Here is a 14,660-nt window from a genome sequence, read left to right as displayed (position 1 = left end):
ACAAACACCCTACTTATTTACAAAGCCCCATTGTCTAGTAGTTAGTTCCTAAACCCTAAATCATGTCTAGTTACTGTTTCCCTATTTTAAATATTAACTGATGGGGGCTGTATACAGGACTTTAGCAGCTTCCTCGTTATTTCAATCGTATTATACATATTAATTTATAACAGTAGCATATGAAACAGATAGGACTATCATGCAAGAATAACAAAAAGGAATTATTTGTTTATATGCACAGTATTAGTGAGGTAATCATCTTATGATTCTCTTATCATAAAGGTTATATGAAAAAATGTTGTCAAAAAGAACTAACAGAATAATGCTGACTTTGGAATATATGCCTTTTTGCAAGATATTTAAGAATTTGATGAAAACGAGAGGAAATTTTATAAGCAGCTATGCAGACAGGACCTCTCACTAGCATGTCCCCTTGAACTAATTGGCAAGGATCATTAAAGGTAGACAAATTCAAACAAGCAATAAACTGCAGCTTATCACTCTGTCCCAGATAAATAAGGATACCTATTAGGTTTATTTTTAATTTATTACTTCACAAAAGACTTAAGTCAATTTACCTTATGACACACATGAAGTAAGACTATAAGAAAATTTCTTCCATTCTTAACCTGTAAGACACCTCACATTTCTATGATCATTGTAAACTGATGAAGTGGAATAGCTGTACTTTTAGCTGCAAATTTAACACATTACTCCCCAGTTAAAAAAAAAAAAGAAAAAAAAACACCACAAAAAAACTACAAGAAATAGCCTGCAATGAACTTCAAGATGGATGTTCCATGTTTAAGAGGCTGGTTTGGGTTTCTGTGGCAGGGTTTTGGTAGCAGGGGAAGGCTCCAGGGGTGGCTCCTGTGAGAAGCTGCTAGAAGCTTCCCCGGCTCCAAGTCAGACCCACTGCTGGCCAAGGCCGAGCCCCTCAGCAATGGTGGTAGCGCCTCTGGGAGAACCTGCAGTGAGTACTGGGATTGAAATGTGAGAGAAACTCCTGTGCAGATACCAAGGTCAGCGAAGAAGGAGGGGAGTGGGGGAGCAGATGCCCACCTGCAGCCTGTGGAGGAACCCGCACCGGAGCAGTTAGAGGCCCCCCAAGATGGCCGGGGCTCCCCGGGAAAGCCCGCGCTGGAGCAGTCTGTGACTGAAGGACTGCAGCCTGTGGGAAGGGCCCATGCTGGAGAAGTTCACGGAGAACTGTCTCCTGTGGAGGAGCCCATGCCGGAGCAGAGGATGAGTGAGGAGTCCTCCTCCTGAGAGGGAAGGAACGGCAGAGACAAGGTGGGATGAACGGACCCCAACCCCCATTCCGTGTCCCCTTGCGCCACCGGGGAGAGAAGGTGGAGAGAAACCGGGAGTGGGGCTGAGGCGGGAAAGCGGGAGGGCTGGGGGGAAGCTGTTCTCAGGTTGGGTTTTACTTCCTAATATCCTTGTTTTGGTTTGATTGGTAGTCAATTAAATTGATTTTGTTTCTTCCCCAAGTTGAGCCTGTCTTCTGCCCGTGACCATAAGTGGGGAATGATCCCTCCCTGTCCTTCTCTTGATCCACAAGCCTGCCTTTATATTTTCTCCTCTTCATCCCACCAGGGCTGGGGCGGGGTGGGGGGGAGGAGTGAGCGAACAGCTTCATGGTGCTTTGTTGCTGGCTGGGCTTAAACCATGACAGAGGCTCACTAAGTATTCTGAAAAATAACTGTGTACCCATCATATACAAAGCAGTAGCAATGCCATCTCTAACATCCTAGAAGACATTACAGCAGGACCCCTCTCAATCATCTACCAAAGGTCTTTGTAGTCTGGGGAGGTCCCCACTGACTGACGGGAAGCTAGGCGACATTATTCCAGTTTACAAGGGCATGAGGGAAGACCCAGGGAACTACAGACCTGAAAGTCTAACCTCAGTACCTGGAAAAATTATGAAAATCATACAGGGTGCTGTTGAAAGACATTAAAAGGACAATGCAATCATCGGGCACAGCCAACATGGGTTCACACAGAGAAAATCCTGTTTAGCTAATTTAATCTCCTTCTGTGACAAGAGCACCCACCTGGTAGATGAAGGAAAGGCGGTGGACTTTTTCTGGATTTTAGTAAGGCTTTAGATACTGTCCCTCACAGCATCTTTCTGGACAAGTAGTCCAACTGCAATATAAGCAGGTTCACAGTACACTGGGTGAAGAACTGGCTGGACGGCAGGGCTCAAAGGGTTGTAGTGAATGGGGCTACATCTGGCTGGTGACCAGTCACCAGCAGTGCTCCTCAGGGCTCAATCCTAGGGCCAGTACTGTTCCATATTTTTACCAATGATCTGGATGCAGGAGATGAATGCAGCATTAGCAAGTTTGCTGATGACACCAAACTGGCAGGTGCTGCTGACTCTCTCAAGGGATGAGAGGCCTTGCACAGGGATCTAGATAGACTGGAGCACTGGGCAATCATCAAGGGCATGAAATGTAACAAGAACAAATACTGGATTCTGCACCGGGGATGGAGTAATGCCAGACAAACTGGGAGAGGAGTAGCTGGAGAGCAGCCCTGCAGAAAGGGGTCTGGGGTGCTGGTTGGCAGCAGGCTCCGTAGGAGCCAGCAGCGTGCCCTGGCACCCAAGAGGACAAACTGCATCTGGGGGGGGGGACATCAAACACGGCATGACCAGCTGGTCAAGAGAGGGGACTGTCCCGCTGTATTCAGCGTTGGTGCAGCCTCACCTCAAGTACTGTGTGCAGTGCTAGGGCCCTCAATTTGAGAAGAATGTGGAGGCCCTCGAATGTGTCCAGAGGAGGGCAACCAAGCTGGTGACAGGGCTGGAAGGCACGCCCTCTGAGGAGCAGCCGAGGACTCTGGGTTTGTCTCGTTTGGAGAAAAGGAGGCTGAGGGGCGACCGCATCGCCCTCTACAGCTTCCTGAGGAGGGGACGTGGAGAGGGAGGTGCTGATCTCTTCTCCCTGGGATCCTGGGACGGGACGCATGGGAATGGTTCAAAGGTGCATCAGGGGAGGTTCAGACTGGACATTAGGAAGCATTTCTTTAGAAAGAAGGTGGTCAAACACTGGAACAGACTTCCTAAAGAGGTGGTCGATGCTCCATGCCTGTCAGTGTTTAAGAGGCATTTGGACAGCACCCTTAATAACATGCTTTAACTTTTGGTCAGCCCTGAAGTGGTCAGGCAGTTGGACTAGATGATCATTGTAGGTCCCTTCCAACTGAACTATTCCATTCCATCACTTTCTTTTCCATCAGAAAACAGACCTTATATTTTTCTTTTCTAAAACTCCAGACTCACAAACTGGGTCAAAAGAAAAGACTGACAACATTATCATATTAAGATCATCTCTCTGCCCTGCAAAACAGATAAGTCATGGCAAGTGTTTTTTCCACATGCTTTACGTTCAATATTCAGTTTTCTTCCATCTTCGTATAATCAACGTAACCAATGGAGTCCTGCCAAACTTTGACTTATAACGATTAAGAAAGGTATTACTAACTCTAAGTCAATACCCAACAGAGTTATTTTCCTACATACAGATATGCAGGGCAGTTGTTCCAGATCCATGCAACAACACACGATATTGTCAGTAGCTTCCAACAGATCACACAGCAACAAAAAGGATGAAAGACTCAATATAAACAGCCTATGTTCTCAGTTAATGTTTCCAGAATCTGCAATAGAAATCACTTTGTGTACTGAGTGTGCAAGAAGCAGAAGCTGACTTGCACAGCACACTGAGTGTTTGTGCATATACCACTTTGTATTACTACAGAAAATAAACTACAGCATATTCATGAACTGATGCCCAATATGCTTAGATTCTATGAGAAAAAACGCTAAGGAAATCCTGAAAGAGATGCCTAAAGCAAGGAAGGTAAGGACAGATGAGACAGACTTGAGCAGTAATAAACATATTTCCTTTTGATTTTTAAAGTGGTAAACAGAAATATTCTACCTTTGTTGAAAAACACAGAAGCCTTAAGCAAAGCAGCTGCATTATAACTGAGAAGTTCTGGGGTTTTTCTCAGCTTAATTTGAAAATTGTGTAGTTCTGAGTCAAGAGGGAAACACCTGTATGCTAAAGCACTGGCTACATCAGAATAAATTATCTCTCAAATGTATCAATGGCCCTACAATTCACAGGGTCACATCTACCAACAATATCTTCTGCTAACCCTCTTAACTCTGCTCATAATCAGTTTAGACAAGCCATTGATAAGAACAGCAATGGTGCTTTGTTAATACCAATGCTTTTAAACAGTGGTATTGATGACAGCAACTAGATATGCAATTAGTGCGGGTATGTCTGTATCACATAAAATAATGCTGCTTAGACAAAAAAATGTACCTGCAGGATTTCCCAAGTTCTCCTATGGGGAAAAACACTTTCCCTAAGCAATATCTAACTGCAAACAATAAAGAGTTTTATGTTTTGGTGGTCTGGGGTTTGTTTGGTTTTTTTTACATCTACAAAACCTGCTTTTTCCAACATAAAAAACAGAGGGTGCATGCACACCTGTAATTCTCCCCACCCCCCTTTTTTTTTGGCCAGTCCCAATAAAAAGTGATACTAGAAAGCAAGAGCTGTTGCTCTACTTTATTTGATATAGAGACAGCCTGAAGCAGTTTTTCCAGAAGACACATTCTTGTCTAGCTACTACTGTCATATTCAGGCCTTAATACACTATAGAGAACTACAGTCTGGTTCAAATGGAATCGCCCCTAAAGTCTTCCAACATCCGTTCCACTATAAAAGCAGCAACAACAGGAAGACCATAGCATTGATAAGACAGATGTGATAAAAAATACCAATATGTGACATGCAGGCTTTAAGCGTGATTTATTATAGAAAAAATACTGCAGCTTATTGCTTTAGAATTTGCACAAAGGTCTAATGTAGATGCCATCTATGAAAAACATAAAAACTTTACATTTTAGGATTTCAGATATTATAAAAAGCAGAAGATGGCAGAAAAATCCAAGTTCAAAAATATTCCTTAAAATGGTCTTAAATTTTACCTAGTTTTGAAAGGAAGGATGGTCCATCAGTTGCTAGAGAGTAGGCAGAGACCCACGTTCAATTCCCTGCTTCATCAGAGGCTTCCTGCATGACCTTGGTCAAGCCATTTAGTCTCATTGGCTGAGTTTCCCCATCTGTAAATTGGAATAATAGTACTTATGCCCAGAAAGGAGGCACTGGTAGGAAACTGTTGCAGACTACCAAGTAAAACTGGGTAACAAGTTGCTCCATGACCTCTTCCTCATGATGTAGAAAGAACTACATTGTCAACATGTGGGACAGGAAAGAAGGGAAGGTAGATACTGAGATTTCAACTTGAGAGAGACACCCAAGATCTCATGCAGCTAGTACCACCATTAAATGAGATTTTAAAAAACTAAGCTACAGTAGTTTTCTAATGCAATCAAAGTATTATTTTGGAATCCATCAAATGAGACAAAGATGATGTACACACCAATGCTTAGAAAACTTTTAGCTTCCAATCCAGTAATCATGCTTCAAACTATTTCTTATAAGCAAAGGCAAAAAAAAAATCCAATCTGCAATATATATACACATACTAGGTGTTTTAATGCAGCTGATTCCCAAAGCCAGGAAAATTAGGGAAAAAAGCTAAGGAGAAAAATCCTCCTCTGAAGTAATTTGTATCAAGCCAGACAAAAAGTAGATTTCATCACAGAACCAAGAAACCACAGTCATTAGACAGAACAATTATGCTTAAAGGCTGATACTGATTAAGACACTATATATTTAGAGAAGACACTAAATATATGACTAGAATTAGAAAATATACATAGTTTTTCTATTTCCTTGGCACTTTCCTATGCTTATAACTCAATGATAATTAAGCAAAACAATCAAAACCACTTTTGACAGGATCTAGGGCAGAAATAGTATTAAAAAGCAGGAGCTAGGGAAATTGTAACTCTACTAAAGCCATTACCTTATGGGGTAGCAAGCTGCTAATAAATGGCCACGAATATTTATTGTAAGTGTTTCTGTTTTGCAACTGAGGATGAGCACTGGTATCATGAGTCAGCACTTAATTGTGCACAGTAATCTACAACAGTACTTAATTTATAGTAAAGATGAACATGTTTACAAATCAATGGGTTCCAGGTAACAGTAACTTTTTTTTTGCAGGAGCTTAACAAAATACCTGCCTTCATATACTTTAGACTTTTTTAAAACCCTTTCTTTCAACAATTTCAACAGTTAAGGAGCCAGTTATAAAAAAGGACGAGGAATTAGGAATACGATTACTAGCCTCAGTGCAGTTCTGGCCAACATAGACAGGACAGCATGAAAATCAAAACAAAACTACAAAAATTATAGGTCTATCGATTCTGATTTGATAAAAATATTATTTTGTTGAATAATCAAACTTTTGCTTTTTTTGTTACTTCTGTAAAATATTAGTGTCACATTGTACTAAATACTACTAAATACATACAAGAGTATGAGTTAAGCACATAAAAACCATAAACCTAATGGATCTCTAACACTGAAAAGGAGTACTTCATGTGAGTTTCAAGAAACATTTGTATTTGGTCCAATGATACTTAGTTTTGATGCATTGATGACCAGGAAACACATTAACAATGATAAAGCTGGCAGCTGATTTAAAAATTTCCAAAGGAAACAACAAGGATGATGGTACAGTCCTACCTCACTTTTTCTGGTAGGCTGATGGAATCACAAAATACATTTCTAGCACTGCCAGTCTGAAATTAGTGGCCTATTTCTTTGTTAGAAGATGTTGGATATATACTTAGAACAAAGCATTGCATCCTGAGAAGCAATGCATCTGGAGTATTCAACAGATGTGAGCAATTCACTTTTTTTTTAAATTAACAGTTTTTTTGATAAATACAGTTTTTATAATCTTCAGTTGCATGCAACACAAATAACAACTTTGCCTTACTTTAATATTCAAGCTTTCCCAGAAAAAGATGAAAATGCTTTGCTAATCCATTGCTACAAAGAATGAATAGTAACTTTCCCATACAAAAGTCACTTAAAAACATTCACAGGTAGATACAGATTAAAGGCCCTGTCACTCTCTCTTTGAAGAAGGATTAGTGGGTCTTCCAAGTAGAGAAATACAGGTGCCTCACCTTGAATTTAGGCTTTGGAACACTTTTATATAACATTTCACATCAGGAAAAGATAGCCTATATGCTGAGCACAAACCCCAACTATTCTCTGATAAAATGGGAGCATCTGACTGTGGGTCTTCATAGGAATCTGTTCTAGTTTCAAAAATGAAAGTGGTTGAGAACAGTCACTGAATGTCATAACTGACACCAGGATTGCAAAATTCAGCAGAAAGATCACATGTTGGAAAGCTCCGCAAGCACACTTGAAGACAGAATTCAAAATTATCTTGATAAACTTGAGAAACTGCCTCAGATCAGAACACAACACAATCACGAAAATAAGCACAAGGTGCTAAACAAAGGCAGAAACTACCAGTGACAGGACAAGTATCAGTTTTATAGAAAAAAAGGTGAGCATATTATAATGGATGATGAGGTGGTATATGTTCAGCTATCTCATGCTGTTTCAAAAAAAGAACAGACATGCACATGAACAGGTGTGGAGTGCACAATACACCTGAAGTGATTGTCTCTACTCAGCCTCAGTAAGTCCTCTGCTAAAATACTTATGACCAGTTCAGGTCAGAACAACAGGAGACAGCAGAAGAAAGCAAACAAGAACAATAAAAGGTCTAGAAAATGCAGACTTCGGAGTGGTCAAATTAGGTTTCTTTATCAAGAAAAAAGATGACTGAAAGGCGAATTAATAACCTGTTCCTCATGAAAGGCCTGCCGAAAAGAGAATAAATAATTGTATTTGGGATTAAGATTCAACTAGAAATACTTAGGTAAGAAAATTTCCTTGAATGACAGAATGCAAGAACAGAAGCAATGAAGAGACTATGCAGGGACACTGTAAAGACCTCTATATGGTAGAGATGGAAAAGAGGCTAGAGAAGCATGTCAGGAATGGCACTAGTACAATTAATGATGGTTTGATGCAACAGGATGGAATGACAACAGAGAGACATGGAGGTGGGAGACAGGTGATCACATACAAATGAGAGTAAAAAGCAACAGAACACAATATGACATGGAGAATCAAATCAATGTTGGACACCTTTCTGGAACACTCTTTATACAAGTAAGTTGTTGGGGCCAATACAGAAATAACTAGTTGTATAGCCATTTCAAACAACTACTGAATGAAAGCAGCTTCCTAGAATTTAAATCTCTCTTGGACGGTGTTATGATTATTACATCTGAAGTCTGAGCAATGGTCTGACATCACAGTAATAAATGGCAAACTCTACAGTAAAATTTAGATCTTAAAGTACCCAAATATAGCATATCTGAAGTATATGTTTGTTTAGTCGGTTCATTTGACACTACAACAATGATTAAGTTTCCCTTTCCGTGTTTTTTTTTTTTGGTTTTTTTTGTTTTGTTTTTTCACTTTAATAAAAACCAGAATTATAGGGGGAATCAGGAGCAATTGCAAAACAAGAATGCCATAGTTAAATTCTGTAATGAATTCCCCATTCTGTACCAACTTCAGTGCATGGTCATTTTAGAGCCTGCTGCAACTGCCACAGTCCTGTTGTAACACAAATGAGCAACACTCATCGAGCTCTGTACAATCTGCCCTGTCAGTGCCTCCGTGACACAGACACAGTCCACAACCCTAATTACCACAGGTATGAATGTGAGAGCAATATAGTTTGGCCTTGTGGTGGTGCATTCCTTCCCCTCTCTGGGCCCATCTACGAACTCGGGAAGTCTTGCTAGGCCTTAGCATAACTGTAATGAGTTGGGCAGTTAAGCGTCCCTTGACCGTACCAGACGCTCTTGCATGGCTAAGACAGGGAGTCAGTCGCGCTGACCATTCCAAGGACTCGGGCTGCCTGGCAGAGGTGGGGGATGGGAGTAGAGATAATTAGTTCTCTCCTAACAACCTTGAGACATATCCCAGCCCTCTCCTGACAACCTTGGAGCATCCCATATCTGAATCTTAAGTAATTTTCTGACAGCCCTGGAGCCTTCCTTATCTGAATCGTAACTCATGCATAACAGTACAGTGCTACTGGAATCCCAGAAATTTGCTGATGACTAAAGCCAATCATCTCACAAACCTATAAACAGTAGTACCAAGTGAGACCCTTTGAGCTCTCCTGGGCTGCAGCGGGCTGTGACCAGCATCTCCCTCTGAATGGGACACCCCTCAGAGCTCAAAAACTCTTCAGTTTGTGAAAATTGGAGGTCTGCCACTGAAAGCCAACAAGACTTGGGCTGATACGCTCTGCTCCTTGAGGCTCAACCCTTCACCCATTGAGAAGGATGCTGAAGCATTTGGTGTGAATATTTTCACTGACCGAGGGGAATTTTTAACAGGTATACCTCTTTTACTCACTTATGTGTATCTCTTAGTGTCTTTGTGGATATGTGTGTACTGACCTGAATGTTCTATAGCAAGTATATTACAAATATTGCTTTTTAAATATATATTTAAATTACTGTCATGAACTGTATTTGACTGTGAATGAATCTCAGGCTGCTATTATACTCATAATCCTTTTAGATACAAACCGTTGCACAAGTCTGGGACCAGGAGTTGATCCAAACACACCTAGACTCCGACAGGAGTTCAGAAAGCAAGGGGTTGTTCTTTGCACCTCATGACTCAATGGGAGGGTCTCCCCTGCCTTTTTACATTCCCATAAAATATGTACAAATCACGAAAAATCAATTCTAACTCGATTTTCCTTTGTATGTTTCTCTTTTACCCTATTGTGTCTTCAATCTCTGTATACATATTTTAGCTTGATTCTAACTTCATTTTCCTTTACGCATTTCATTCATGCATTAAGTAATAGGGTGAATCTCACCACCGAATTCTGTGAAGTCACACTTTTATATAAATTCCTACTAAATAATTTTTGCTAATACTACTGCAGGTCATTCTTTAAGCAGTCCAAAACACTCAATTTCGCAACAGGCCTCAATCCATGCTACCTAATCCTTGTAACAAGACACTACTTAAAACCGATGCACAATTTTCTTTACAACACAAGGTGAAGTACAAGCAGATTTACACCGAACCTGGAACTTCAAAGACTCCACTTAATACAATCCAAATGCAAAAGGCAGATTGAGGGTGGCCTCAATACTCCTGCCCCCTCCCTTTGAGATTTGGCCACTATGCAAACCAGATCATTAGTCAAAGCACAGTAGTTGCCCAAAATTCAAAATTTAAAAAGTCTTGAAGTAGCACAGAGCTTTATTCTCCTGATTCACAGCAAGTAACAAATATGTGCATTTATAATTCTGTATGCAAAGTATCTTTAAGATGTTACTTTCAAAACAGCACTTTGAGAAAATGCTGTAGGTTCTTTGTAGTCAGTTTATGTAGTTAATGTGCTTTAGAAATTGAGGCAGGCAAAAACCCTTAGATCAGATAAAATGAAGATCAAATCACACTCCAGCAGCTTGCTGTTAGTGAAAGCGCCAGGACACTCACTGCCTCACCACTGTCACTACATAGTCCCATTGCTTCCCCATGAACAAGCAACCCAGCTGACTCCATGGTGTGTACATTTAGGGAACATGTGGCCTAGAAACTAAGCACACACAAGGAATTATTAGTTTCCTGCAATCTTTCTCCATGCTGTTCGCTTAAGTGTCCAATGAAGCATCATGCATAAGAGATAGGAAGGGCAATTGCCTTTTTTTTTTTTTTTTTTTTTTGATAGTAGCTAGCTACTATATTGACTTGGTAACATCAGACCAAACTCTTCCACTGAAGAGGTCATCGACAAGTTTTTTCTTACACATTAAGAGCAGGAACATAAAGTACCGGACTACTGTCTCTCCTACATGCTGTAGCACTGCTTTTTTCCCACTTTAGCCACTAAAACTCATGACAACTGTCAAGCAGCTAAACACTTCCAGATATGAGCTGATTTGGACAGTTTTGGTTTATGTCAAACAAGGAAATGACTGTGCCAGGTACCTCTCTTGGATAACAAATGCTATCCAAGTCAAATTTGGGATCTAACAGTAACCTCGTAGTCCTGTGGCTGCATGGTCAACGAGTCTATCAAGCCAACCGAATCAAAAACTACAACGCCATGCACATTAGACACAGTACCACTTTATGCAAGCCGTATCTCAAGTCAGTTATGTAACATCCATCGCACTCTGAAATGAATCCAGTAATTGTGGTGTATTTTACAGCAGGCAGAGCCAAGTATGTTAATCACTACGTTTTGCTTTTTAAGAGGAACTTTATTTCAGAAAATGTTTGCATTCCTACAGAAACTTCCTGCCATCGGAGACCTCCTTGCTGCACAGTCAGACAGACTGCCTTTTGAAGCAGCACCAGCCCATTTTGTACACCAAGAACTCATTCACCACTCCCCAGGCCTATCCTCAAAATGTGACACCTTTTTTCCTTAATTTATACTAAAATTAATAGTTCTGAATATTCTCTGCTATTAGTAACTTGAAATACTCTAGCTATTGGAAAGTGCAAGTTTCATAGAATATATTTGTTTTGGAAACATACATATTTTTATCAAATACTGTGCTTTTTGTTGCCGTTTCTTCTAAAATGCTTCTTCACCTGATGTCTGCCTGCATCTCAATCAAAGTATCATAAAAACCAACTTCGGTGAAATAATAGCAAGACAATCGTTTTTGACTATTTTTTCTTTCTGCAGCTATTTGGACTGCAAAGAGATCTTCTGTTTAAGTCCAAGTAAGCTGTTCCTAATCCCAAGTATTCTACAACCCAAGTATCAGCAAGAAAAGGATGAGAACCTCCAGTTCAGAACTCTGAAGGAAAAGCAACACCTTAAATTGCAGGTTTGATACTCAGACTTTTTAAAAAATTTAAAATTGGTACCTGTATACTGGCAAGTGGCAAATACACCTGTATTTAAAAATAAGAAAAAAAGAACCTGGTAACTATTAGTTACTATTAGTCTATTAAGACAATACCAGTAGTTTGCCAAATATTAGAATAAGTTTCAGGTGAGGCCTGGGGAAGGAGTCTGCAAAAAGAAAAGAATGGCAATAAATGGAAAGAGTTAAAAGTGAAAGAAAGTTTTAACTACATAGCTTACATATGATATGAAGGACTTTCTCGTACTGTATCCAACCTGAACTTGAGCATCCAAAGCATCAAATGGCACTGCACTGAAAATGAAGAAGGCTGGGACTTACAAGAGTCTGCTGGGAATGGTAAAAGCAGGATAAAAATTATTAGTTTTAAAATGGCAAGTACTGGAGCAGTTGAATTATTATTGCAACATAATTAATAATGTCACTGATAAAGCTTGTATAAAAAGTACCAAATTTCTTTAGACACATTCCTGGCCTCAAGTCTAATGGTACCTTATGCAGACCAGAGAGGAATCTGAGGAGGTTTTGGAAGTTCTTACAATCACAGCCTCTGAAAATTGGCTATTTGATTGCTAATTTTGGTTTGCCTCACTCTTTTTCCTTTGCTTTCCAAGTTTGGCATCTTCCTTGAAAAAACATTAGTGATAAAGTAGTAGTACATCTCATTTTTGCTGAGTTTTATAGATTAAATTGGATAAAGTAAAAATTTATTTTAGGTTATTAGATGATAGACCACATGACAACAGTTTAAAAAAAAAACAGTCTCAAAGAAAAGCTTTAACCTGGAGCTTAATGCCACATTCTCAGCAATCTGAAAATAAGAAACGAAAGCTATTCTTCTCAAGTAGGAAATTATGCCATTCTTTAGAAGAATGTCTAAGAAACTGTCAGCCTCTCTCCAGAATCACCCACCTCAATGTCATTTAGTGTACTAAGCAAGTCTAAAAAATGAAACTCGTCTCTGAATGCAGTTATTAATGTCAAAATGAACAAGTGGACATCAACAAAACCATGGTTTTTTTGGAGGAAATTCAGAAAGATGGCAAAAGGTCTGCTAAGCATGCAAAAACTGCAAAGAAAACTTGACTATACAAGAAAACCTTGCCATCTTTCTTTGTGTTTTGCAAACAGAGCATCGCTATCTGGTGTAGGTAACATACTAAAAAGGGACTCCCAACAGTGAGTACTGACTGGCAACAAGGCAGTCGCTACCAAGCAGCAATACCTCAGAAGAGCATGATTAGTCAGTCAATGATAACAAGACAGAAGTAGTAAGATTTCTTCCAACTACAGATATGCTCGCAAGAGGAACAGTTTCAAAATAAAACATACTTAGAAACTACAGAAGAAAATAAATCTGCCACTGATAGAGCATCTAATCAAAAGGAGGTATAGCACAAATTATTAGATGCAGACACCAGCAGCTTCACAGGGAAAGCATGAAGCATTGTGCAAGTAACTTAAGTCACAAGCACAGTGACCTCAGGACAATAACTATGTGGAGGTAAAACTGAGTTTTGTTTTGGTTCTGTAATCAGCAGTTGAAACTGAAAGCATTAAGACTACTTAGAGAGCACTCTAACACTATCGGGAGAAGTTACTGTATGAGCAAATGTATTTTATGACCACATTAAAAAGCTATTCAACAAACGCAAACATGGTACACAAACTCCCATTACACTGGCTAAGTCTTCCTGGAAAGACATTTCTCCAAACGTTTCTATAAGAACATGATGTGGCTATATAGAAATATTTTTGAAGCCACCATCAGCTTGGAAGTTGGTTAAAAAAATGGGAGCTCTGTAAAAACCTCAAGCATATGGTGGCAACATGGAAAAGTCAAAATATGTGCATGGAAAAACCCTAGAAATGCGAACAATCGCAAGACAGACCTTGAAGGAAAAAAAGAATGGTCAGTCTAATTAACAATCAAGGAATTCACTGAAGCACAGAACAAGATCAGCCAAAAGAAAACAGCTACTCAGCACACCGAGCTCACCCAAGAAATATGTATATACACACTACATGCAGAAGATTGCTTTCCTACAGAAAAAAAAATTTAATGCCTTGTACCTTAAGTTAAAACTACAAAACAGATTTCTTGAAGTAGTTTCTCGATCAAAACACTAGCCTACCTTTTTCATCCAAAATGTTTAGAAAATGACTGCCGTCAGAGCAACGTAACACAATAACTCAAGACAAAACCCCCAAACAAGTTTGTCATAATCACTTGCATTTCAAGCAGACGTTGCTCCATACGCACAAGTCCATGTGTTTTCACCTCCTACGAAATAACCAGTCTTCCATTCCAAACCTGACAGAAAAAAAGGATGCAACTACTACTATTCCACAGGAATTTCTGCATGAGGCAGTGCCCTGCAGTCACACATAGAAGCATGAACAAACAAAAGAAACCTTTCAAATTTCTAGTATCCCCACCGATACCTCCACTGAAAACTGAGAAAACATTGTAGTATGGACATTACAGAAACCTGACTTTCTGCAATCATTTGAATGACAAAATGATCTCCCAGCTGCCAACCTGTAGCTCAAAAACCTTATCAGTTACAGTGCTGAACTACTGTCATTGCAAATGCATGATCCAGTCTTTCATTTTTATTTGAAGTGTGACACATACACGCCTTAGAGAAAAACATACCAACAAATGTGTCAAGACAGGGACCTAAATTATATGTAC

General features: G+C 39.7%; 1 protein-coding gene across 3 annotated transcripts in view; it reads right to left on the bottom strand.

Moving 5' to 3' along the window:
* KDM3B (lysine demethylase 3B) overlaps nt 1-14,660 on the bottom strand; it is a 71,802-nt gene that overhangs the window by 50,215 nt on the left and 6,927 nt on the right. Inside the window, exon 2 of one of the 3 annotated variants that reach the window (XM_049829776.1) lies at nt 5,021-5,155. The exons of the other annotated variants lie outside the window; for them this stretch is intronic. The gene's annotated coding sequence lies outside the window, so the exon portion shown is untranslated. The remainder of the gene's footprint in view (nt 1-5,020; nt 5,156-14,660) is intronic. 3 annotated transcript variants of the gene reach the window in all.

The sequence above is a fragment of the Accipiter gentilis genome, chromosome 26 (genome assembly GCF_929443795.1).
Source record: "Accipiter gentilis chromosome 26, bAccGen1.1, whole genome shotgun sequence".
Lineage (NCBI taxonomy): Eukaryota > Metazoa > Chordata > Aves > Accipitriformes > Accipitridae > Astur > Astur gentilis.
This window is presented reverse-complemented; position numbering and strand designations above follow the sequence as displayed.